The sequence below is a fragment of the Eulemur rufifrons genome, chromosome 6 (genome assembly GCF_041146395.1).
Source record: "Eulemur rufifrons isolate Redbay chromosome 6, OSU_ERuf_1, whole genome shotgun sequence".
In the NCBI taxonomy this organism is placed as follows: Eukaryota; Metazoa; Chordata; class Mammalia; order Primates; family Lemuridae; genus Eulemur; species Eulemur rufifrons.
This window is the reverse complement of record NC_090988.1, coordinates 1,333,312-1,358,276: the sequence shown is the minus strand read 5'-3', so window position 1 is coordinate 1,358,276 and position 24,965 is coordinate 1,333,312. Positions and strand designations below refer to the sequence as shown.

General features: G+C 41.0%; 1 protein-coding gene across 1 annotated transcript in view; it reads right to left on the bottom strand.

The window, feature by feature from the left end:
• The window catches only part of ARHGAP32 (Rho GTPase activating protein 32), a 278,666-nt gene extending 256,205 nt beyond the window's left edge, over positions 1-22,461 (bottom strand). The window contains exon 1 of the mRNA XM_069470686.1: positions 22,367-22,461. The gene's annotated coding sequence lies outside the window, so the exon portion shown is untranslated. The remainder of the gene's footprint in view (positions 1-22,366) is intronic.
• Positions 22,462-24,965: the final 2,504 nt, after the last annotated feature.

The following is a 24,965-nucleotide window of genomic DNA, read 5'->3' as shown; positions in this document are numbered from 1 at the left end:
TACACAGAAACACCACTTTTCCTGTGGATTTATTACTTCACTCATTCATCTGACAAATATTTATGGGTTTCATTCTCCGAATAATGCCCAACATTTAAGCAATGTAAAAGAAAGCCGAAGAATTAGTGTGACCCAGATACAGAAGGACTTTTCAACCACTAGAACTGGAAAATAGCTTTTAATAAGAATATAACAAGAACTGCAAAGGAAGAAACCACAAGCATCTATCAGCCTTGTCAATGCATAAAATAGCAATAATTAATGTTGCCATTTTTGTAAACACAGACAATATTTTTAATGACTATCACTTTGGGATATGAATATCTAATTAGATTTTGCTGCACAGACATGAGATTCTTCTAAGACTAGTAAGAATTTCTTCCAATTAAGCTTTTCGGGGGTTTTTTTTCCCCCCTTGGTTTTGGTTTTTTTGTTTTTCTGGAGTAAGGTCATTCAACAATTCAGTAGAAAACAAGGAGAATGCACATCCCCAGTCTACTGGCAGCTTTTCCCATTCTCAAACAATCCCTTGTTCAGACGCACAGCCACGGAAGTTCAAAGGTCACTGGCGTCTTTGTATTCAGTTCCACGGTAGTTAACAAACAAACTTTTGTTCCCATTCCTTCAGTGAAATGGGCTGCAATAACTGCACTGACTGAACTTTCACATCTGAGGCCTCCATAAGCATTACTCAATTGAAGGGCCATAGTATTTCATTTATACTTCAAGCATAAATTATTAAATCTCTTTTGTGAAATAAAATAATTTGTTTACCTGGGCATAAAGGATTTATAATTTTAGTCAAACACAAACATCACTGGCACAAATACTATTACGATTTCTCATCATAATTATCATACTTCGTATAACATTGTTTTGAAAAGCTTTTGTTGACTTTGTTTTTCTGGGTTTTTCTCATCCTTGGTGTCTTTCTCTATTTTATTTATTTACTTATTCTTTTAGGCTGGTCAAGTGGAGCAGTGAGAGTGTGTCTTTCTCTATTTTAAATCATAAATGATAAAAAGTGAAAAAAGTGTACCATGAGTTTTTATACAGTTATAAATCTAAATGTTCTTTCTTAAAATGTGATAATGAATATACCTAAATATCTCCGCCAGACATTGTGGCTCATGCCTATAATCCCGGCACTTTTGGAGGCTGAGGCAAGAGGATCACTTGAGGCCAGGAGTTTGATACCAGCCTGTACAGCATAGCGAGTCCTCTCCCTACAAAAAAATTTTTTTTAATTAGCGGGACCTGGTGGCACACGCCTATAGTCCTAGCTACCCTGGAGGCTGAGTCCAGGGGATTGCTTGAGCCCAAAGTGTGAGATTGCAGTGAGCTATGATCACACCACTGCACTCTAGCCCCGATGACAAGAGTGAGACCTTGTCTCAAAAAAAAAAAAAAATTCAGTATTTTAAAATAGAAAATAACCTAAAAAATCAGTTTCTCATTCCATAACTGACAGACATCTTAGTATGAAAATGTAGAATACAAATAATATTGCCTTCATTTATACACTTTAATAACTCTTTCAGCAAAAAAAAAACAAGCATTTGTTTAAGCTATCTACTTTAAGGAACCCATGTTTTAAATAAATTCCTACTACTTTCATGTGCTAAAAGTAACCTCCAAAATCTGTTCTAGCATAACAAAATACTATTACAGCTGAGTAATTAATAAAAAAAGAATCACTCTCAAAATCTTAACCAATAATGAATCCAAAACATGGTTACATAAACATCTAAAATAAATTTTTTAGCATCTAAGCTTCAAAATCCTTCATAAACACAAACCAAGTGAATCCTGATGCTGAAAGGATGAAAGGTCTTTGCAAATACAAAGAAACAGTTTCCACCAAACAGAAAGCTTTCCATAATTATTATTAAATAACGCAAATGCTTCTAGAAAGCTGAAAATACTACTTCAAATGTACTGAGCCACTGACAGGGTGCTAACCACCACCTTCCTCAGAAAAAATGGGTCCAATCTCATATTTTTTTTAATTTTAATGAGCTTAGAGAGAAATTCAGCTGAAAGAAGCAAAAAGGGAAATAAAGATCACATAGCAAAGATCATAGGAATGCAGAAATATTGTTGAAATTGAATACAAGGTAGCTCTGGATTGGGTTAAATAAAAGAAGGTCTATTATTCTGAAACCAGTACTCAGTAAAATTAAAAAAAAAAATTTTTTTAAATTAAAAAATAAAAAAAAGAAAAAAGGTCAAAAGGAAAAAAAAGAAAAGTTATTCCAGATTTTGTTGCATAAAATTCAGTAACACAGAAATATTTCCAAACCACTAGTGCCTTTACAGATTAATTTGACCAAGAATTTGTTTTCTGCTTTTAATAAAATCCATAACCCTGAAACAATAAGAATAGCATAATATTTTAATATCACTAACCTAGCTAAGACTAATCTGAAAGATTTTCTAAAACTTTTCTCCTGTTTCAGACTTCCCTTCCTACTTTTCAAGAGGTCAGCCTGTAACAGAACAGCCCCAGTTACATGAAGTCAGTTCTTTACAATGAGGAAGCCTGACCCCAATTTTAGTAGACAGAAATGCTAAAAGAAACAAAGCCAATAAAAACCGAGCAATTTTTTTTTCCACTTCTCTCCTATATTAAGCAATAGGGTACTGACGAATTCACCAGAAAGTTTTCACGTAATACTTTTAAGCAAATAAATGTATGAAAACTGTTTATGTTCAGCCATAAACATCTATAATTATAATTAATCACCACTGATAAAGATGGAGTTTTATATAACAAAGAAATAATGTCTGCCCTTCACACAGCAATTGAGAAATACGGAAATCTGACAAAATGTTCACAAACAATATTTACTTATGAAAGAATGAACTGGGCATGTAAACTAAAATAGTATTAAAATAGACCTCACAAACTTTTGATCTTTCAATTTCTAAAAAGTTTATACTATGTTATCTTCAAATCATTCTAGTTCTGCTATGATTTTTTTAATTCCTAACAACATGAGTGGCATAAAGGAAGCCTTTACTTTTTATCCCATACAAAACCACTTCCTTCTAATAGGTAGGTAGTAAATACCTACTGAATTAATGTAGACATATTAGTTTAACCCAACTTACAAATAAAGTGCTGTAAAATATGGCTAAAGCTACTATTTTAAAACCATTTCAAAACAGTTTTACATACTTTGGGAATTTTTTATAACATTAGATCAGAATGTATCCCCAAAAAGAGAGAACAGTGGAACATATACATGGGAATCTATTTTCCCAAGTGATTCAACAACAAATTATTGTGTACTAGTCTTTATATATACCAAAAAAAAAAAAAAAAAAAAAGAGCATAAAAAGTCAAAACCAAAAATAAGTTTCCAATACTTGTATTATATATCCTAAATGGAAATATTTCTTACTATGTCTAAATTTAAAATATCACCCAAATATACCAATTTTTAAACATATGAGGCTCTAAAAAATTACTTTTAATTCCACTGCACAGCAATTAGATAATCGTTACAGCTTAAAAACAAAACCAGAACATTCCATAATACATACAGTAAATTCGTGAGAGACATGCCAGTAGAAAAAATTACAAAAAAAGATAGTGTTTCTTAAAGACCTTACTTTAAGAATGCTGAAACCCAAAATTACTATGTTCCATTATAAAGTTTAACAGATGTTGCTGACATGCTTATATTAAAATTGATCTCTTCACAATTGCAAAGATGTGGAAACAACCCAAGTGCCCACTAATATACCAGCAGATTAATAAAATGTGGTATATGTATACCACGGAGTACTACTCAGCTGTAAGAAATAATGGTGATCTAGCACCTCTTGTATTTTCCTGGACAGAGCTGGAACCCATTCTACTAAGTGAAGTATCCCAAGAATGGAAAATAAGCACCACATGTACTCACCATCAAATTGGTTTCACTGATCATCACCTAAGAGCACATACAGGAATTACAGTAATCGGGTGTCGGGCAGATGGGGGGAGGGGATGGGTGTATACGTACATAATGAGTGCGATGCGCACCGTCTGGGGGATGGACACACTTGAAGCTGACTCGGGAGATGGCGGGGGGTGGGGGGGAGCCAAGAGCAATATACGTAACCTAAACTTTTGTATCTCCATAATATGCAGAAATAAAAAAAAATTAATCTCAAAGAACAAAATTCTTTTTTTTTTTTTTTTTTTGTTGAGACAGAGTCTCACTTTGTTGCCCAGGCTAGAGTGAGTGCCGTGGCGTCAGCTTAGCTCACAGCAACCTCAAACTCCTGGGCTTAAGCGATCCTCCTGCCTCAGCCTCCCGAGTAGCTGGGACTACAGGCATGCGCCACTATGCCCGGCTAATTTTTTCTATATAGAGTTTTAGGTGTCCATATAATGTCTTTCTATTTTTAGTAGAGACGGGGTCTCGCTCAGGCTGGTCTCGAACTCCTGACCTTGAGCAATCCACCCGCCTCGGCCTCCCAGAGTGCTAGGATTACAGGCGTGAGCCACCGCGCCCGGCCTTCAAAGAACAAAATTCTTACTTTAAAATCAACTACTGGGGAGAGGAGAGAAAAAATAAATAAATAAATAAATAAATCAACTACAATAACTGTAGAAGACAGCAACACAGAGACCCTCACAATCCTAAAAGCTTCTTCATTTTAACGTACCAAATATAAATTACTTTGGGTTTAAAAAATGCTTTTTAAGAATATATTAATATTGTCTATCAGTCACACCTCAATGTCAATCACCTCATCTATAAAATTAGTATGAGTGTTCATAAACATGGTCAAAAGATTTTCCACAGGGGTGCCAAGGCTATTTCATTGGGAAAGGACAGTCTATAACAAATGGTGCTGGGAAACTGGATATCCGCATGCAAAAAATGCAATTGGACCCTTACCTGATACCATATACAAAAATAACCTCAAAAGTACATTAATGATCTAATTAACATTAAGAGCTAAAACTATAAAACACTCTTAGAGGAAAATAGAGGACAACCTTTATAACATTGGATTTGGCAATGATTTCTTGGATATGACATCAAAAGCACAGGCAACTAGAGGAAAAATAAACTGGATTACATTAAAAGTGAAATTTTTGTATATCAAAAGAAACTATCAACAGAGTGAAAAGGCAATCCACAGAATGAGTGAAAATATCTGAAATCACGTATCTGATAAACAACTGATATCTAGAATATATAAAGAACTCCTACAACTCAACAACAACAAAAAAAAACTATTTAAAAATGGGCAAAGGACTTGAACAAACACTTCTCCAAAGATGATATACAAATGGCCAGGAAGCATATGAACAAACTCTCAACAGCACTACCATTAGCGAAAGGCAAATCAAATCACAAGGAGATATCATCTCATACCCATTAGAATAGCTACTATAAAAAAAAAAAAAAAAAAACCCAAAACAGAAAATAACAAGCGTTAGCAAGGATGTGGTGAAACCGGAACTTCTGAGCACTCCTGGTGAAAACATAAAACGGTACGCCACTACGGAAAACAGTATGGCTGTTTCTCAAAAAGTTAAAAATAGAATTACCATGTGATCCAGCAATTCCACTTCCAGATATAAAACCAGAAGAATTGAAAACAGAATGTCAAAGACGGATTTGCACACTCATGTTCGTAGCAGCACTATTCAAAATAGACAAGAGGTGGAAGCAATAGTGTCCAGTGATGATGATGAACAAACACAATGTGGTATGTACATGCAATGGAATATTATTCAGCCTTAAAGATGAAGGAAATGCTGTCACATGTTACAACATGGATGAACCTTGAGGACACTGTGCTAAATGAAATAAGCCAGTCACTACAAGATAAATACCATACAGTGGCTGGGCGCGGTGGCTCACGCCTGTAATCCTAGCACTCTGGGAGGCCGAGGTGGGCGGATCGTTTGAGCTCAGGAGTTCGACACCAGCCTGAGCAAGAGCGAGACCTCATCTCTACTAAAAATAGAAAGAAATTATATGGACAGCTAAAAATATATAGAGAAAAAATTAGCCGGGCATGGTGGTGCATGCCTGTAGTCCCAGCTACTCGGGAGGCTGAGACAGGAGGATTGCCTGAGCTCAGGAGTTTGAGGTTGCTGTGAGCTAGGCTGACGCGACGGCACTCACTCTAGCCTGGGCAACAGAGTGAGACTCTGTCTCAAAAAATAAATAAATAAATAAATAAATAAATACCATACAGTATAATTCCACTTATATAAGGTATCTAAAGCAGTCAAAGTCACAGCAACAGAAAGTAGAATGGTGGTCACTGGGGCTGGGGGAGGGGAAAATGGAGTTGTTTCGTGGTCACAGAGTTTTAGTTTTGTAAGACCAAAACGTTCTGGAGATCTACTGCGCAACAATGTGAATATACTTAACACTGCTGAACTGTACAGCTAAAAATGGTTAAGATAGCAAATTTTATGTTATGCATATTTTACTACAATTAAAAAAAATAGAGCAGGGCATGGTGGCATGCACCTGTAGTCCCAGCTACTCAGGAGGCTGAGGCAGGATTACCTGAGCCCAGGAGTTCAATACCAGCCTGGGCAACATAATGAGACTCCATCTTTAAAAACAAAAAAAAATTATTGTAAGTCACTACTTCATAGGGCAGTTGTGATAATTAAACTAGACAATACACGTAGGGGCTTATTCCTAGCATATCTACAACAATTAAGTAATGTTAGAAATAACAATAGCTATTGGTAATATTAAGACAGATATTTACCATTTAGTGAAACTGAATCCTGAATTAAGAGGGATTATAAAAAGGCTTTCCTTGAAAATCAAGCAAGAGAGTTTCACAGTTCAGTAGAAAACAGGGAACTTCTAATGGTTCTGGACAGTTTAGAATGACACAATGGAACTTAAGTATAAAGTGGTGGGTATGGTAATCTACGCCAAAGGGACAAAATCAAGTCTGGAAAAGGTATTGAAAAGAAATTGGGAAAACCACTATAATGAGGTTCTGGCCATTCTTTGGAAGTCAAAAACTGGGGAAAAGGGAGAGAACTTGAATGCTGAGCAACCACTCCTTCAGATCCGTGCTCTAACCAAAAAACACAACTCCTCATAAAAGGAGGTTGGTTAGCAAGTCAACACACAAAAGCCAGCTTAGTTGTGTATGTTTCACAACAGTTTTTTACTATCAAAAGTTGTAACAAAGATAAGCATGAAAACATAAAAAACCTAACCTTCACCATTCAGAAAGCCTTTAGCATTAAATCACTGATTCTCTAGAAACATCACAGAATTGAAATACATAAACATCATGCTTTACCCTCATTGTCAATCTGTTCTCAAGTAGGGAGGGAGGTAGACAAATTAGAATATAAACTATGGAGGCACAAGAAGTCAGGCATCTATCAAGCATTCTAGCATCTGTGACCACGATAAAAAGCAGAAAATGCAAACACACACAGTCAAAATAAACCCCTGACTACTCAAAACTCTTTTTTTTTTTATTTCATCTTATTGTTATGGGGGATACAGAATTGCAGGTTACATACGTTGCCCATGTACCGCCTTTCCCCTCAAGTCAGAGCTCCAGGCGTGTCTGTTCCCCAGGTAGTGCGCGTTGCACCCATTATGTAGGTATATGTCCCTCCCCCCCAACCCCCCTTCCCGAGTCAGCACCTTCAAGCGTTACCACTCCCCAAACAGTGCGCAATGCACTCATTATGTAGGCATACCCCCATCCCCTCCCCCACCCCCCACCTCACTCTGATATCCGATTGGTGTCGTTCCCAAATGTGTATTTAGGTGATGATCAGGGAAACCATTTTTCTGGTGAGTACATGTGATGCTTGTTTTTCCATTCTTGGGATACTTCACTTAATATAATGGGTTCCAACTCTCTCCAGGAGAACCATAGAGATGTCGTATCTTCATTATTCCTTATAGCTGAGTAATATTCCATGGTATACATATACCACAGCTTACTAATCCAATCATGTATTGATGGGCATTTGGGTTGTTTCCACATCTTTGCTATTGTGAATTGTGCTGCTATAAACATTCGGGTACATGTGTCTTTGTTAAAGAATGACCTTTTTTCCTTTGGGTATATGCCCAGTAATGGGATTGCTGGGTCAAATGGCAGGTCTACTTGAATCTGTTTAAGATACCTCCATAATGCTTTCCACAGGGGTTGCACTAGTTTGCAGTCCCACCAGCAGTGTATGAGTGTTCCTGTCTCTCCACATCCACGCCAACATGTGTTGTTTTGGGTTTTTTTGATAAAGGCCATTCTCATTGGAGTTAAGTGATATCTCATTGTGGTTTTGATTTGCATTTCTCTGATGATTAGGGATGTTGAGCATTTTTTTCATATGTTTGTTAGCCATTCTTATATCTTCTTTCGAGAAGTTTCTATTCATGTCATTTGCCCACTTTTTGATAGGGTTGCTTGATTTTTTCTTGCTGATTTTCCTGAGTTCTAAATAGATTCTTGTTATCAGTCCTTTATCTGATGTGTAGTATGCAAAAATTTTTTCCCATTCTGTAGGTGGTCTGTTTATTCTCGTGACTGTTACTTTGGCTGTGCAGAAGCTTTTTAATTTAATCATGTCCCATTCATTTATTTTTGTTGCTGCTGTGATGGCCTTAGGGGTCTTCTTCATAAATTCTTTGCCTAGGCCAATGTCTGTAAGAGTCTTTCCTACATTTTCTTCTAGAATTCTGATTGTATCACTCAAAACTATTAAAACAGGGTTTCTCAACGTTGGCTCTATTGACACTTTTGATCAGATAATTGGGGATTGGGGTGAAGAGATTGTCCTGTGCATGAGTAATATTAATCATTACTCTAAATGTAAGAAAATAAGTCTGGAATCTCTTTCACAGCTGAAGGCAAATGTTTAGAAATCACATTATTTATAAAGCAGTTCTAAGGAAAACACAGGCACTTTAAAGTCAAAAAGAACCAGATTTGAATTCTGAATCAATCCACCAGTTAGGTAAACCTGAGCAAGTGACCACACTTTTCCAAGGCCCAGTTCCCTTCCATAGCAGTAATACTACTACCAAGGTTGTTGTGAGGTTTAAATAAAATAACATTGTAAAGATCAGTACAAAGTGGGCACTAAACAAAAAGGGAAGTGAATTTACATTTAAGTGACAGAATTTCACTATAACTGTTTTATGAAAGAATTTTTTCTAAAATGTATTGCATATTTTCCTGCCTTAATGTAATCTAACCTTTTATAAATGACTTGGAAGTAACCATTTCAGACAAACATTACTACAATAACTAAATATGACACTAATCTGGGGAAGAGAGCTATCAAAATGGGTAACACACAGAATCAAGTTTCAAGATGATAGATCAACTAGTTGAATTTCATAAAAATAATTCCATGTAATAGGAATTAAATGTAAACTTGAATATTTAGGTTAAAAAATAACAAAACAGGGAGACAATGTAATGAAATTGGGGATACAAAAGCTCTAAGAAATGTTAATTGCCTGCTACCCCTAAATGAACCAATGATGATAAGCAGTCCAAAAAAAAAAAGTACAAGGAACACAATTTGGGTTAATAGAGAGATATACCAAAATAAGTCAGAACAGAGTTCTAGTTTCAACTGTCCTACTTGAGTAAGAATATGTAGCTAGATAAGTGACTTAACTTGGTTCTATTATTTCTTCATTAATAAGAAGGGCACAAAATCTACTTTGACACCTCTGACACTGTCAGGTGGACCAAATGACATTCATTAAAAAATGCTCTTAAAGCTGTATGTAAAACACCTGATACTGGTAGTATACTAGTACTGGTACAGGCACCCTGGGGTAAACAGAACATGCTGCTGAAGCCCAAACATGATCAGCCTAGTTAGCTCTTGCCTCTCTGCTCCTGACAATCCTTAGAACTAAGGAAATCGGTATTTCTGGCCCATCTGTAACACATTCAGAGCACAACCTGGCACACCAGTTAGGAAGATCTAACTAAAATATAATGTTTAACTTGGGGCACTCTTATAGGGAAGTTAGTATCTTCCACAATAATCAACTCTGGCAAATGGGAGCAAGTCCAGAGTTTGACTTGGATAGAACAGTATTGCCTTGGACCTAAGCAATGGGGACCACTGCCCTGTGCCTCAAGCTTTAGGGGACCACATATTGGCCCTTCCTCTAGCCACACCCCTGACCATAGGGCCAGTTGTTCTCAGGGCCTAAAGGATGTGCCCATCAGCAGCCTACATACTCCAGCCCTCATCTCGACCAGGGTTCCAGAATTTCCCACCTGTTTCCAGGGTCTACTCAGGCCCCTTCCCTGAGTTGGTTCTCCCAAGGGCAAACACCCCACCACCAGTATTTACACCCCCAGGCCAAGAGATGCTCAAAGAGCTGCTGTTTGAAGGGTATATGGGGATCATGGGCTGGAGTGTCCACATATGTGCATGTGCAAAGTCCCTCAGGCATGTAAGCCAGAGAATAGAACAGGATCTTGGGTTGGAGGCTGGCTCTTTACACTTTACCATGTTCTAGAAATAAATTCAGAGGATATGAATTCTCTATTTGACTCTGATATAGGTCATTATGAAGTTTTATTTGTTAACGTAGGCAATGGGACATTTTTTAATCAGTTAGCTTGATTTATAACTTGTAAATTTTTAGACATGTGGCATATGAACCTTGTCTTAGTCCATTTACTGTTGCTATAAACGAATACCTGAGGCCAGGTAATTTATAAAGAAAAAAGGTTTATTTGGCTTGCAACTCTGCTAGCTGGAAGACTGGGCATCTGGTGAAAGCCTCAGGCTGCTTCCACTCACGACAGAAAACAAAGGATGCCAGAGATCCATAACGCGTGCAGAGATCACATAGTGAAAGGAAGCAAGGGAGCGGGGAGGTGTCAGGCTCTTTTTAACCACCAGTTCTCGTGGGAACTAACAGGGCCAAAACGCACTCATCTCCCCCTCCCAGGGAGGGCATTAATCTACTCAAGTGGGCTCCACCCCCATGACCCAACCACCTCCCACTACTAGGTCCCATCTCCAAAACTGGGGATCGAATTTCAACAAGAAGTTTGGAGGGGTCAAATATCCAAACCATTGCAGACCACCATTTGTATTCTTGCCCAAAGTCCCAAAAATGTTAGGGATGGGCCTGGAAAAGGATCTAAAAACCCTGTCATATGAGGAACAGTTGAAGAAAATGAGTGCATTTAGCCTTGAAAGATAAAAGTCTGGTGGGAAGATAAAAGAACCAGCCATTTTTCACATGATCACTGGAGAACTATCATGTGAAAAATAAGCATATCTGTGTGGTACTGGAAATGCAGGGAGGAACATTCCAACTTAGTAGAATGAGGAATTTTGTTTAACAATAAGAACTCTTTATAAAGTTGGTCCACCGTGTGAGTAACTGAGTTTTCAGACACTGGAAATACAGAAGCAGAGGGTAGGTAATCACCTCCCAAAGACAATGTGGAAGGAATTCCAATATAGGGAAAGGTAGACAGACAAAGGTAGACAAGTCTCCCTAGAGACCTATATAAGTATAACGTGAAGCTCCATATCGTTCTATATGCAGAGACAAGTGCTATGTACGCAGGCAAAGTAAACACTACACCCTGAAATAACCTTTCTTAAAAAGTTTCTGTCAGCTCTTTGGTCATTTGTGCCTCACAAATATAAGGATGAATTCCTCCATTCTATAAAATTAATTACTAAATCAAAGACTGAAGCAGGATTGTCTCAAGGGATGTTTTTTCCACCCTCCAGCAAAAAATAACCTTCCCTATTGCTCCCAGTAGGATCCTGTGACTCATTATCATCACTGAAACCTTGTTCTTCCATTTCTACAATAGACTCTAACATCTCTCTGTCAGCAACAAATATTTATTAAGTAGGAATGCTAGGGTTACAGCAGGTACCTAGATAGAGTCCTTGCCCCTTGAGTAGCTAATGGAGAGGAAGATTAAATATTAAAAATATAAGCAAATAAATAATAAACTAATATGAAAAAGATAAAATGAGGGCCAGGCACGGAGGCTCACGCCTGTGATCCCAGCTTTGGGAGGCTGAGGTGGGAAGATCACTTGAGCCCAGGAGTTCGAGGCTGCAATGAGCTATGACTGTGCCACTGAACTCTAGCCTAACTAACACCGCAAGACTCTGTCTCATTCATAAATAAATAAACAAAAAGATAAAATAGGATGATGTAAAAGAGAGAGATGGAAGTGTTACACATGTACAGGTAATCACAAAGGCCTCTTAGGGAAGAAGAAGGCAACCATGCAAAAATCTGAAACGAGAACATTACAAGCAAAAGGAACAGCAAGCACAAATCCCTGAGAAAGTATGTGCTTACCTTGTTCAAGGGTAAAAAAGAATGTCACACATTATACATCTATTAGAATAGCCAAAATCTAAAACACTGACACCACCAAATGCTGACAAGGAAGGATATGGGGCAACAGGAACTCTCATTCGTTGCTGGTGGGAATGAAAAATGATACAGCCACTTGGAAAGGCAGTTTGGCAGTTTCTTGCTAAACACATTCTTACCAGATGATTCTGCAATCATGTACCTTGGTATTTACCCAAATGAACTGAAAACTTATGTCCAAAAAACAAAACAAAACCTGCACATGCATGTTTACACCAGCTTTATTCACAACTGCCAAAACTTGGAAGCAACCAAGATGTCCTTCAGTAGGTGATGGATAAATAAACTGTGGTACATCCAGACAATGGAATATTACTCAGCACTAAAAAGAAATGATCAAGCCATGAAAAGACATGGAAGAAACTTCAATGCATACCCTGAGTGAAAGAAGCCAAGGCTACATACTGCATGATTCCAATTACATGGCATTCTGGAAAAGGTAAACGATGGAGACAGTAAAAAGAGAAGTGGTTACCAGACGTCAGGGTAGGGAAAGATCAATATGGGGAGCACAGAGGATTTTTAGGGCAACAGTGAATCTTTTTTTTTCCTCAGAACAGGTGGGAAAAAGGAGTGAATCTTAAAGTAACCTATGGACTTTGGGTGATGATGATGTGTCCATGGAGGTTCACCAACTATAACAAATGTACCACTCTGGTGCAGGATGTTGATAATGGGGGAAGCTGTGTATGTGTGGAGGCAGGGGGTATATGGGAAATCACTGCACCTTTGGCTCAGTTTTGCTATGAACCTAAAAATAAAATCTACTTTAAAAAAAAAAAAAAGGGAACATCATGTGGCTGCAGCCCAGTGAGCAAAGGAGAGAATACAGGAAGATGAGATTGGAGGAGAAGCCAGGAGCCAGATCATGCACTATAAACATTTTGGACCACATAACATTTTGTTGTTGGAGGTTGTCCCATGCAACTTTGGATGCTTAGCAGCATCCCTGGCCTCTACTCATGAGATGCCAGTAGTAACCTCTCCCAACTTGTAACAATCAAAAATGTCTCCAGACATCCCCTAAGGACAAAATCTACCCTAGTTAAAAAGCACTGAGATGGGGCCTCTATAGTGGCCAAGATAAAGGTTTTGTTTCCATGGTAAGATTTTAAGTTTTAGTTTTAGTGTTAAACATATTGGAAAGCCAGAAAACAGGAGAGTGCTATGACTTGATTAACATTTAACATTACTCTGGCTCCTACGTATGAGGAGAATAAAAGGGAAGGACAGAGACAAGGGTAGAGGCAGGGAAGTCTGCTGGTAGTTTGCCAGAAGAGAAAGGCTACTGAGCGTAGGTTTTTAACAGTGAAAAAACTGAGATGTAGCCAGGTCCGGTTTATATTCTGAAGGTGGAGCTTACCAGACTTAACATGAGATGAGAAGGGGAAAAAAAAAAAAAAAAGGAAAAAAAAAAAAAATCAAGCATGACTCCAGGGGGTTTGACCTGTAGTTGATGATGGTGCCACTAACTGAGACGGTGAAGATGTGGGGGAGGGAGAGGAAAGAGTAATTCATAGTCCTGCTTTGTTCAGGCTATCTCTGAGGCATCCACTGGACATCCATGTAGAGGCATGGAGTTGATAAGCCTAAAGCTCAAGGAAAAAAAATCAGTACTGGGAGTAGGAATTTGAGCCTCATCAGCATACAAACGATATTTGAAACCATACAAATGGGTGAAATCACCTGAGAACCCAGAGACATTCCAAATTGTCAAGGTGTGTGGGACAGGTAGAAATAAACTAGCAAAAGAACATGGAAGGCTAGAAAGAACGGCTAACAGGTCAGAGGGTGGAGCTGGCCAATGTGCAATGCTGGCGACAAGTCAATAAGACGTAGACACTGAACTGACCACTAGCTTTGGCAAGATACAGGTCATCAAAAGAGAGAATCAGTGGTGAGGAAGAAGAGACAATGAACATAAACAACTCTTGAAAATCTCTGCTGTAAAAGGGAACAAAAATCTTGGGCTGAAGGGGATCCCAAGGTGGAACAAAAGGTGGCTTAAGAGGGCTGATTTATTCAGTTAAGGTATTAGTAGCTCAAACAATAAAATTTTATTCTTTTCACGTAATCATCCAGAGATATATGAGTAGTCCAAGGCCAGTAGGTGGCTCTGCTCCACAAGACCATGTAGGGACCCATCATACTCATCCATCTCCCTCTAAGGTGTTGCCCTCACCTGCAAGGTCAAATAAGATGCCCCAGCAGTGTGTTAACATCCTATGTTCTCATCTGCAAAAAGAGGGAAAGAGGAATCAGAAAGCAATTAGCTTCCTCTATGGCCATGACCCAGAAATCGCACACACCACTTCTGTTCACATCCATTCAGCCAGAATTTAGTCATGCGGCTGCACCCAGCTATAAGAAAGGCTTGGAAATGCAGTCTCTAGCTGGGCCACCATGTACCCAGATAAAATCTGAGGGTCTTATTACCAAAACAGAGGCACTGAGAATGGCCATTTGGTAGACAACTAGTTATCACAGCTGCAAATAACAAAAAGCACATATTCCTACTAAAAGAGAGAATGATAATTTAGGAAAGAAAATAATTGCAAGAATGAAGGACTTAAGGCAAGAAGGAATGATATCCAAGGCACAAATTTTACCTCAGGAACACGATTACTTTGGTCTCTTACCACTTCTTGCATTTGTGACTTTTCAGAAGAAAAGTTATCCCTTGAACACATTTCTAGTAAATTAAAATAACACTTTCCTTCCATATAGTAAATCAAACACTCATGCAAAATGAGCATTAAAACTTGTCCTTGATTGAGCAGTTCTTACTTGGGTTGTCTACTGCCAGGGTGATTCAGAGCTATTGCTTTTTTTTTTTTTTTTTTGAGACAGAGTCTCACTCTGTTGCCCAGGCTAGAGTGAGTGCTGTGGCGTCAGCCTAGCTCACAGCAACCTCAAACTCCTGAGCTCAAGCGATCCTCCTGCCTCAGCCTCCCGAGTAGCTGGGACTACAGGCATGCACCACCATACCCGGCTAATTTTTTCTATATATATTTTTAGCTGTCCATATAATTTCTTTCTATTTTTAGTAGAGATGGGGTCTCGCTCTTGCTCAGGCTGGTGTCGAACTCCTGGGCTCAAACGATCCGCCCACCTCGGCCTCCCAGAGTGCTAGGATTACAGGCGTGAGCCACTGCGCCCGGCCCAGAGCTATTGCTTTTGACAAAGGAAGAATGACCAAAATTCAGAGCTGGAGGGCATCTACAAAGCTCATTTTACATATGTTCAAGGTCACAAGACCACAAAGTATCCTCTCCAATAGTACCTCCCAAGTCCTCAAACTGCCAGATCATTCCTCTGTCTTCCGGACTACTGTTTTATAATATTATTTCACATAATATAGTTTATCTTCCCAATGAAATGAATACCTCCTGAGGACAGAGACTCAATGACACCTTCTTTCATATCTATCTTCCACTGCATCCAACATGGCACAAGATACACAGATGTGGCCAGGCACAGTGGCTCACGCCTGTAATCCTATCACTCTAGGAGGCCGAGGCAGGAGGATCTCCTGAGCTCAGGAGTTCGAGACCAGCCTGAGCAAGAGCGAGACCCCATCTCTACTAAAAATAGAAAAACTTAGCCAGGCGTGGTGTCGAGAACCTGTAGTCCCAGGTACTCAGGAGGCTGAGGCAAGATGATAGCTTGAGCCCAGGAGTTTGAGGTTGCTGTGAGCTAGGCTGACACCATGGCACTCTAGCCTGGGCAACAGAGCAAGACTCTGTCTCAAAAAAAAAAGACACACAGATGTACTCAATGGATACTTTTGAATTCACTGATACAGAGAGATTTGGTTTCCCTCATCCCATTGCTGTTGAATCTGGAGGACCACTAGATATAAAGCAACGAGTAAGGCCTACCAGGTTCTTCCTGAGCAGGTCAATGGACACTGAACAAGTGCAAGATAATGGTCTCTACTTTAAAAAATCAGAGAATCATAGAATTTTGAAGCAAGAAGGTACCTCAGAGGCCTCCAGTGTGACCCCTCATTTTATATGAGGAAAATGAGGTTCAGAGAGATAAATTACTTATCCAAAGTCACAGGCTGTTTACAGCAGACCAAGGCAAATACCCAAGTCCTCTGACTCCAGATTCAAAATTCCTTTCCCTGTTAAAAGTTACTTCACTTTTCCGGCTGGGCGCGGTGGCTCACGCCTGTAATCCTAGCACTCTGGGAGGCCGAGGTGGGCGGATCGTTTGAGCTCAGGAGTTCGACACCAGCCTGAGCAAGAGCGAGACCCCATCTCTACTAAAAATAGAAAGAAATTATATGGACAGCTAAAAATATATAGAAAAAATTAGCCGGGCATGGTGGCGCATGCCTGAAGTCCCAGCTACTCGGGAGGCTGAGACAGGAGGATCGCTTGAGCTCAGGAGTTTGAGGTTGCTGTGAGCTAGGCTGACGCCACGGCACTCACTCTAGCCTGGGCAACAGAGTGAGACTCTGTCTCAAAAAAAAAAAAAAAAAAAAAAAAAAAGTTACTTCACTTTTCTGTGTTTAATATACTGGGTAATTACTGATCTTCACATAACAAGTTCTTCCAAACTACTGAAAATGCTACTCATATTAAGAGTCCTTCCACCACATAGTTCTCCAGTGAAAAGAACAGGATTACTGTTTCCATCCTACCGACAAGGGAATGAAAACAGTGTAGTCAAATGGTCTGCCCAAGATCACAAGGCTGAACTCCATATAACAAAGATTTTACTATTTTAGGGTAAACTGACAGAATTATCTACTTTTGAATTCTCTTCCAGAGTATGATGCCTATGTTTTCTACCTGAGACAATTTGAACATACCATAGCATTTCCATAATGGATGGGTCACACTTGCTTTTCCTCTCAATGCTTTCTGTCTCCACAGCCTCCAATATTAATGTATGTTATAATCCATGGTATAAAGAAAGGTAGTAAACAGATATGTGGCTATAACTCAAATAATTGGATATTACTGAAAAACAGAATTTTACTTCCACTCTGAATATTCTAGTTTATGCCTTTCTTGTGAGAAATTAAATCAAATACCCCATTTCTCACTTTCTTTTACCTGTCCTAAAACAATCTCCTTTAAATACCAGGGAAGGCCTCCTTGTCCAGGTATAATGAGAAATTATTAACACCTATTTTTATCAAATCCTTACATCTCACTACCTTGGGAACTATTCCTGCTCAATCTTCATCTCTCCGGATAGGAAATCTCCAGGTTTGTTTGTTTTTTAACCTGAAGAGAAAATCCTGTCCCATCCTGATAGTAAGTCTTCCTTAAGTCTCTATTTTTTTTTTTGAGGTGCTACAGTTAGAACTCTTCAGTTTCCCAGCTGCTGCTGCTCAATGGTTTTATGGAAGGGCTCCTCTGCCTCCACCTCACTGTTCCACCAAGGACAGTGAGGGAACATTAATGTCCTCCCACATCTCATCATCCCACTGCACTGAAGTATCATCCAAGGCCACGAAAGTGCACAATTTGTAGAACTGCAACAGCCACAATGACCCCAATTCTATTTTGTTTAACTCAGAACAATGGCCTTGTTTTATTTGCTCACTCTTAGTTTGCGATTAACATTAAATAAACCAGCGTTTGAAATTGAGAAGCACACAAAATATCTCAACTGTAAGATAATTTAAACCAAATACTTCAAAAAGCAGCTTAATATCAAAGTCTCTAGATAGCAAAATAGGTCTATCTTTAGAAAAAAAATTATTTCACTCTGAGGAGGATGTTATAGAGCCATTAAGGCAAATCATAAGGAAGACGTAGAGTATAATATACATACGGGGAAGTTATCTGACCCTGGGCCTAATTAAAGCAAGTTTTTCTCATGCGTCTCTCTAAAAAAAAAAAAAAAGCCAGTACCAAAATAGAAGTGGTATTTATTAATAAATCAAATTTGTAAACATAAGAACATTACCAGGAAATTATCAAGAACCCGGAACTATAAAAACTAGAACAGAAGTGTCTCTCCACCCATCTTAACTACCTGAAGTAAGCAGGTGATTAATAAAAATACACTATAACATATAGGAAATTTCTCAAGTTTTCCCAATTATGAGCTGTTAACTAAACTTAGTTTCAGTAAATGAAAAAATGTTATAACGAGTAGCATAAAAATCAGAGCAACTCTATAGTCTGGGGGCAAAAGTAATAAATAACATTTTAGGCATATTTTTACACTAGAATTTATAACCATCATCCGTCACTTACTGAGTGCTTACTATATGTCAGATATTGTATTAAGCCTTGACATGTATCATTTCATTTAATCCTCATTACAACCTTCAAAGGTACATACTACTGATATCCCGTGGTTACAAAGGAGGTACCTGAGGCACCAAAATATTAATTAGTTTGTCCAGGATCAGAGTTTATAAATATCATAGCTGGTATTTGAATTCAAGTCTATCCAGCTGCAAAGCAAAAATTGGTATCTTCCCAGGAGTCCTAACCTCATAATGGTTATGATGGAAACAATGCTTGCGCTACTGAAAGCAAAAAAATATTAAGTCCTAACTCAGGGTTTAGCAAACTTTTTCCATCAAGAACACGATAATAAATATTTTAGGCTTTGCAAGCCATACTGTCTCTGTCAAAAGTACTCAACTCTGGTGCTGTACTGGTAAAGCAGCCATAGACAACACGTAAATGAACGAGTGAGTATGCTCCAATAAAATTTTATTTAGGGACACTGACATTTGAGTTTCATATAATTTGCATATGCCATAAAATTTTACTATTCTTTTGATTTTTTTCAACCATTTAAAAATTTAGAAATCATTCTTAACTCATGGGCCATTTAAAACCAGCCTGCATACCAGATATGGCCTGTGGGCTATCGTTTGCCAACCCATCCTAAACAATGCAAATATAAAATATTTTTTACTAAGCAGTTACCCCTACAAATCCTAACTTGTAACCTCTTTTAGTATTTTGAACTGATAATTTAAAGAAGCTCAAAATCTCAATAAACTTAATCTCTCCCAGAATAACTGAAAATTCCAAAGAGTCCAAAACTGCAAGTACTACACATAATTTCCTAAAGAGTAAGACAGAATCAAAAAATTTTGGAACTAGAAGAGACCTAACACATTCTCATTCCTTACCACATTTTTCAAATTGCTGTTAATATATTTAAAACAGTTTGCCAGGCCAATATGCCAGGCAAAATAGATTGTAATTAATGCGAAGTTTACATGCAATAACAGTAATATCTTACATGTATAAAATCAAGTTTTGCAAAGCATTTTCACATCGATTCTATCATATGATCCTTCACAACAATTCTGTAAGACAGTGCAAGCCTTCTCAACTCCATTTTATAAATAAGGGAAACAAGGTCAGAAATGTAAATAACTTGCCCAAGGAAGGTACGATACCACACACCTATTAAGTGGAAGAACTGCAACTACTTCCTGACTTCAAGTCCCTCCTGCCCCTTGACTACTTCCATAGACATCAGAGTTCACATTTATGTTAAATCCTAAAAATTCTCAAGAATGTTAGTCTCAGTCTTTAAAAATACAACTGTATTTAGTTCATTTCATTTTTTCGTTTGCTACCACAGTCTTCTGAAGAAAACAGTTACTAGTCCTTGACGTTTATTAAACGTACCTACAGTCAACAGTGAATCTGTATACACTGTGCAGATCATACACTCAGGTCAGCTTGGGAAGGGAAAACACTGTTGAATAAGTCATCTAAAGAAAGAACAACCAACAACAATAAAAAAAAAACACCTTTTATATAGCACCTAAAAGAGTGAGAAAGAGAGAACAAACAAGAGAGAAAGAAGCGGAAATGAATATATTGCCATTAAAGTTTCAGTCTAACTTCACAAAAGCTTCTGGTGTTAGGAAAACGATGTGGGAGTGGAAAAACAAAAATAAAGGGAACATAACTACTGGAATTCAAACCAACATCAAAGGCTCTGATGACAGTTGAGCCTGCCTTGCTAGTTTTTAGTCTCTCCCTAGAAAACAACACAGTTATATAACTGGAAAAGGTTCTTCCAACTAACACTTCTTCTCTGTCCCACTTATGTCTCTCCTCTCCCACTACTTCACTTTGTCACCCACCTGGATGTGCAGGATCATACAGAAAACTGGGCTTCCACCCTAGCTGTGGCAGGACAAGTCTCTGTCCAAAGTGCTGCTTTATTCCCTGGACTGCTATAGGGACCATGGTATGAAGATAACTGGCTTAAGCACAGTTCCAACCTGACACCATTACAGATACTTGTCCTATAAAGCAAAACCATATATTTAAGGAATGAAATCAGAGCTCAGACATTCCTGGAAATGGAAATCACAACATCATAATACCTCATCTTCACCAATAGCCCTATTAAAAAGAAAATACACCAGTGAGTACTTAAACTTTGGGGTCATGTTGCAGCAGCAATTAAAGCTTCTATCGCCTTCACATTCAAGACCAAGCAACATATGTCAATTCCAAGTTAGACTTCAATTTACCCAATAAGGAAAAATATATTATTGAATCACAATCATCAATACTCAAAAATACTACAGCAACAAATCCAATTACTGACTCAAACTAGCACATGTTGTAGAGGAAGAGCCACCGTACTCCTGCACCATTTGCTTTTTCTTCTTCCAACAGAAATACAAATGCAGACAATGTTTACAAAGAGCAACCAATGTATCAGAAAAGTTATTCCCATTCAGACTGACTTAAAAGGTCTAAATCTGTGCCAAACAAAACTCTGAAAGAATGGGAAATAAAAGAGATGCTGACAACAATGCTACCGCCCAGCTGCCAGCTATCCATGGAGCATCACACAGTGCTCCAAGCATTTTAAAAGCAGATTGCAATTCTGCATTCAGATCAAAATTGTAATCACCCAAATTCTATTTCCTAAAAGATGACTATTAAACTGCATCCGAAGCACCCTGCCGTGGGTCTCCTCCTCCCCTCCCCCTTCAAGTTTCAGCTACAGAAGGTGAGGCCATAAAGGGTACAAGGCAGGCTACAGCTAAGAAAGCAGGTCTGACTTTCTCTCCCTGTTTCTTGTGTGATGTTTAAGACAATCTTTAACATAAATATTTAATCAAGTAAAAAAAATGAGAAAGGCACGATACGGAGGTGGCAGGGGGAAGCAAGAAGGAAAAAAAGGGCACTAAGTCACCACTGTCGTCCAACATGCAGCGGCAACTTCAGCCAATTAGAAAGATGCGAGGAAAAACTCCACGGGAGTCCCAGGGAGCAGAGACACCTCGCTCGGCTGCCCCACGCACACCGGCGGGCGGCCCCGCGGTGTCGCCCGCGGGCAGCGGAGGGAACGCTCCCGCCGAGGCTCCTCTGGGAGCGCCCGTGTCCCCAGAGCCCCCACTTGGCCATTCCCCGGAGTCGCGGCTCGACTTCAGCCTCGGGCTGGCAGTACTACAGCAGGCCAGAAATCCGTCCCAACGCCTCCTTCGCCGAGGCCGCGGGGAAGCGCGGATGCCGGCGCGGGAGGCGGCGGGCCCGCAGCGCCGTCCGCCCTGGGAGGCCGGGAGACGAGCCCCGGGGGTTGGGTGGGGGAGGAACCCGCGATGAGCCTCCAAGAACATTCGATCCGGAACCTTCACTTTAAAAAGAATTTTTTCTACAAAAGAAAGAAGGGCCCCCGCAGCCTTCCCCGCGGCGCCTGCCCACGTCACTGGCGCCCCCGGCCCTCCCGCGCGCCCGCCTTACCGAGCCCCGCGGCCCCGCCGCGCCGCCGCGGTGTCGCTGCGCCCCGCTCGCCGCTCCGTGTCTGCCCTCCGCGGGCCGGGCCCGCCGCCCGCCGCCGAGCCTAGCGCCTGGCCGCCCGGGGCAGCCGCGGGGGCTCGGCCGGCCGCCCCCCGCGCCAACGCCTCATCCCGCCGCGCCGCCCCGTCAGGCTCGGGGGCGGGGGCGCCGGGCCGCGGCCTCAGAGTCCCCACCTCCGGCACGCACCGCGCTCGCCCTCCCGCGGCGGAACGGCCCCCGGGGACGCCGGTGCTCCGGCTCGCGAGCCCCTCACCCGGACGCCTTCGGGCCGCCCCCGCAGCGCCCCAGCCCAGCTGGCCGGCGCGCGCCCCCGCCGGAGCCCGCCGCCCGCCCAGCCTCCGCCTCCTGCGCTCCGCCTCCTCCTGCGCCCGTGACGCCCGCAGCGGGGAGAAGAGGCGCGCCGCCGCGGCCGCGGGCACGAGCACGCGCAGGAGGACGGGCGGGCAGAGCGCGCGCGCGGCCGAGGGCGGGGGCGCGCGAGGCCTCGCCTGCTGTTGTCCCGGGAGCGCACGTGCGCTGCGGGGGGCGACGAGGGGCGCCAGGCTCGCCCTCCGGGGGGCGGGGCGGGAAGGGGGTAGAGAGGGTGCCTGAGGGGCTCGGACGTCGTCTGTCGCCTCGGCCTCTGCATTGTGCTGCGGTACGAAAATAAAACCTGCCGCTGCCGGCAGCAGCGACACCAGGAAGAGGCGTCCCGGGAGACTACGGCGGCTCCTCTCCCCTCGCGGCTGACCCCAGATGCTGTCACCGCGCCGGGGGAGAGGGGGCGTTGCCGCCAGTCGGGAAGATCTTCCCATTGCCATCCCTTGCGCATTTGGGTCTAGAATCCACTCGCCTCCGGTATTATTTGGAATTGGGGGGCCTAAAAGTTCCTTCGGTTGGCTTCTTCATTCGGAGTTATGGACCAGAAAATTGCAAGCCGCATGGCAGGGGCGGGGAGGACGAGAAAGGGCGAAGGGTGGCAGACCTGAAGGTGCGTGGCTACACTGAAAAGAGATTTAGAGACAAGTGAAGCAGCTCACGGGGACCCCCTGCCTGTGGATGGCGCTGCCCTTGGTGCCTCCCCTGTTCCTTTTGTTCCGCCTCCAAAGGCTGTGCGGCACTTCCACCTGCAACGACTGTCTGTGTGACAGAACACGGGAACGATATCCTGACATTTTACTTATTTCCATTTTCATTTTTTTCTTTCATGTATGTATCTTCACTCCTTCTGACCCATTCGGTATCTAAGTGGGGAGGGGGGAGGGTTAACCCACAAAACTTACTCTTATCCTCAAGCCTAGAGATGCCAAATACCGCATCATCTAATGGCATCGCAGGGATTTGGTCCACTCTGCGTTTAGTCATTTCGATAGGAATCATTGGCCATAAAACGTGGCCTTGACCACGATTAGCAGAATTTCAAGGGCATGCATGAAGCAGGATTTCACCACATCCTAGAGAGAAATTAGGCAGTGAACATGCACAATAATCCCACTCCTCTGCCAGCTTCATTATAATCAAAGTTGTGTTAAAGACCAAGAACCAGGGAAGGGATAGAATGAGAAGGTTTGCATAGAGGCATATACTGTGATGGGAAAATTTTAAGGAAGCCCCCTTTAAATAAATACACTGCAGCCCTCTGGGAATAGGTACACTTGAGATTCATAAGGGTCTTCATGGATACTTCCTAAGTGCTAGAGAAACAGCAGTAAATGGTGAAAACTAGAGACCTTCAACTTCAACATGGTAAGGCTATAGTTTAAAAATCATTTTTTCACCAAACTGTAGCAATTCCATGGGATTCAGCTTTGGGCCACAGAGAGACATCTCTGCCAGAGAGGGACAGATAAGGATTCAGTAGCTTTTGGTGTTCTGTGGGGGAGGGGGCCGCTGGTGAGCATTAAACGCTAACATCCTGTGATACCAAGAGGAAGTCAGTGTGGAACACAAAACCAAGTCACCATGGGAAGCATGTTTTGCCAAAGGCCCCAGTCTCAACTAAGATAATAACATTCTGCATTCTTTTCAGAAATCCTTCACATCCCAGAGTTTTGCCATCACACTCTGAAATTCAGCCACAGCGGCCAAATGTTAAATGGTTTATGCTCAGGTAGTGGAGGTGAGTGATACATAAAGGAGCTACGATCTATGCATACATTGGATGATACAGATATTTTACTTTAGAGCCTCAAAACATTTTGGTAACTTTCCCCCTATGTCTTACATCCTGTTCAGAGAAAGAATAAATGGGTTCCACATGTGTTTTCCAAATGTCAGAGGTGTTTGAGCAAATTCAAGGGTGCTGATACTCTGTAATCTCATTCTGAGCCAGCACTCCCTCTCCTTGGACCACATTGTCCAAGTGTCCTATGAATAAGTAGCTATTATTGCCAAACCTGCATATAAATTGAAGATTAGGATTGCTAGGCAATTCTGCAGCCATCTGACCTTGGTGTTTCAGATGTTTGTAATCAATTAACTCTGTCCTAACAATTCTCTTAGTGATTAAATACATAAATCACAAACATTGCAGCATGCCTAAAAAAAAAATTCTGCCCAACTGTAAAATAATGTTAAATAACTGAATTTGTTATTTATGGTTTGATTCAATATTCACAAGGTGAGGGGCTGGGGGGGGCACAAATTTCCCCTCTCTCTAAAGCTGTTGGAGGCCTCAGCCTGGCCTCTTTTCTTGGCCGTGGCACTGTTGTCTGCCGGAGGTAGCATCTGGGCTCACTCCTGGCATCTCAGATCTGTTGCATTGCAGTCCCCTGTAGGCACTGAAGCAGCGTCATGGTGCAGACAA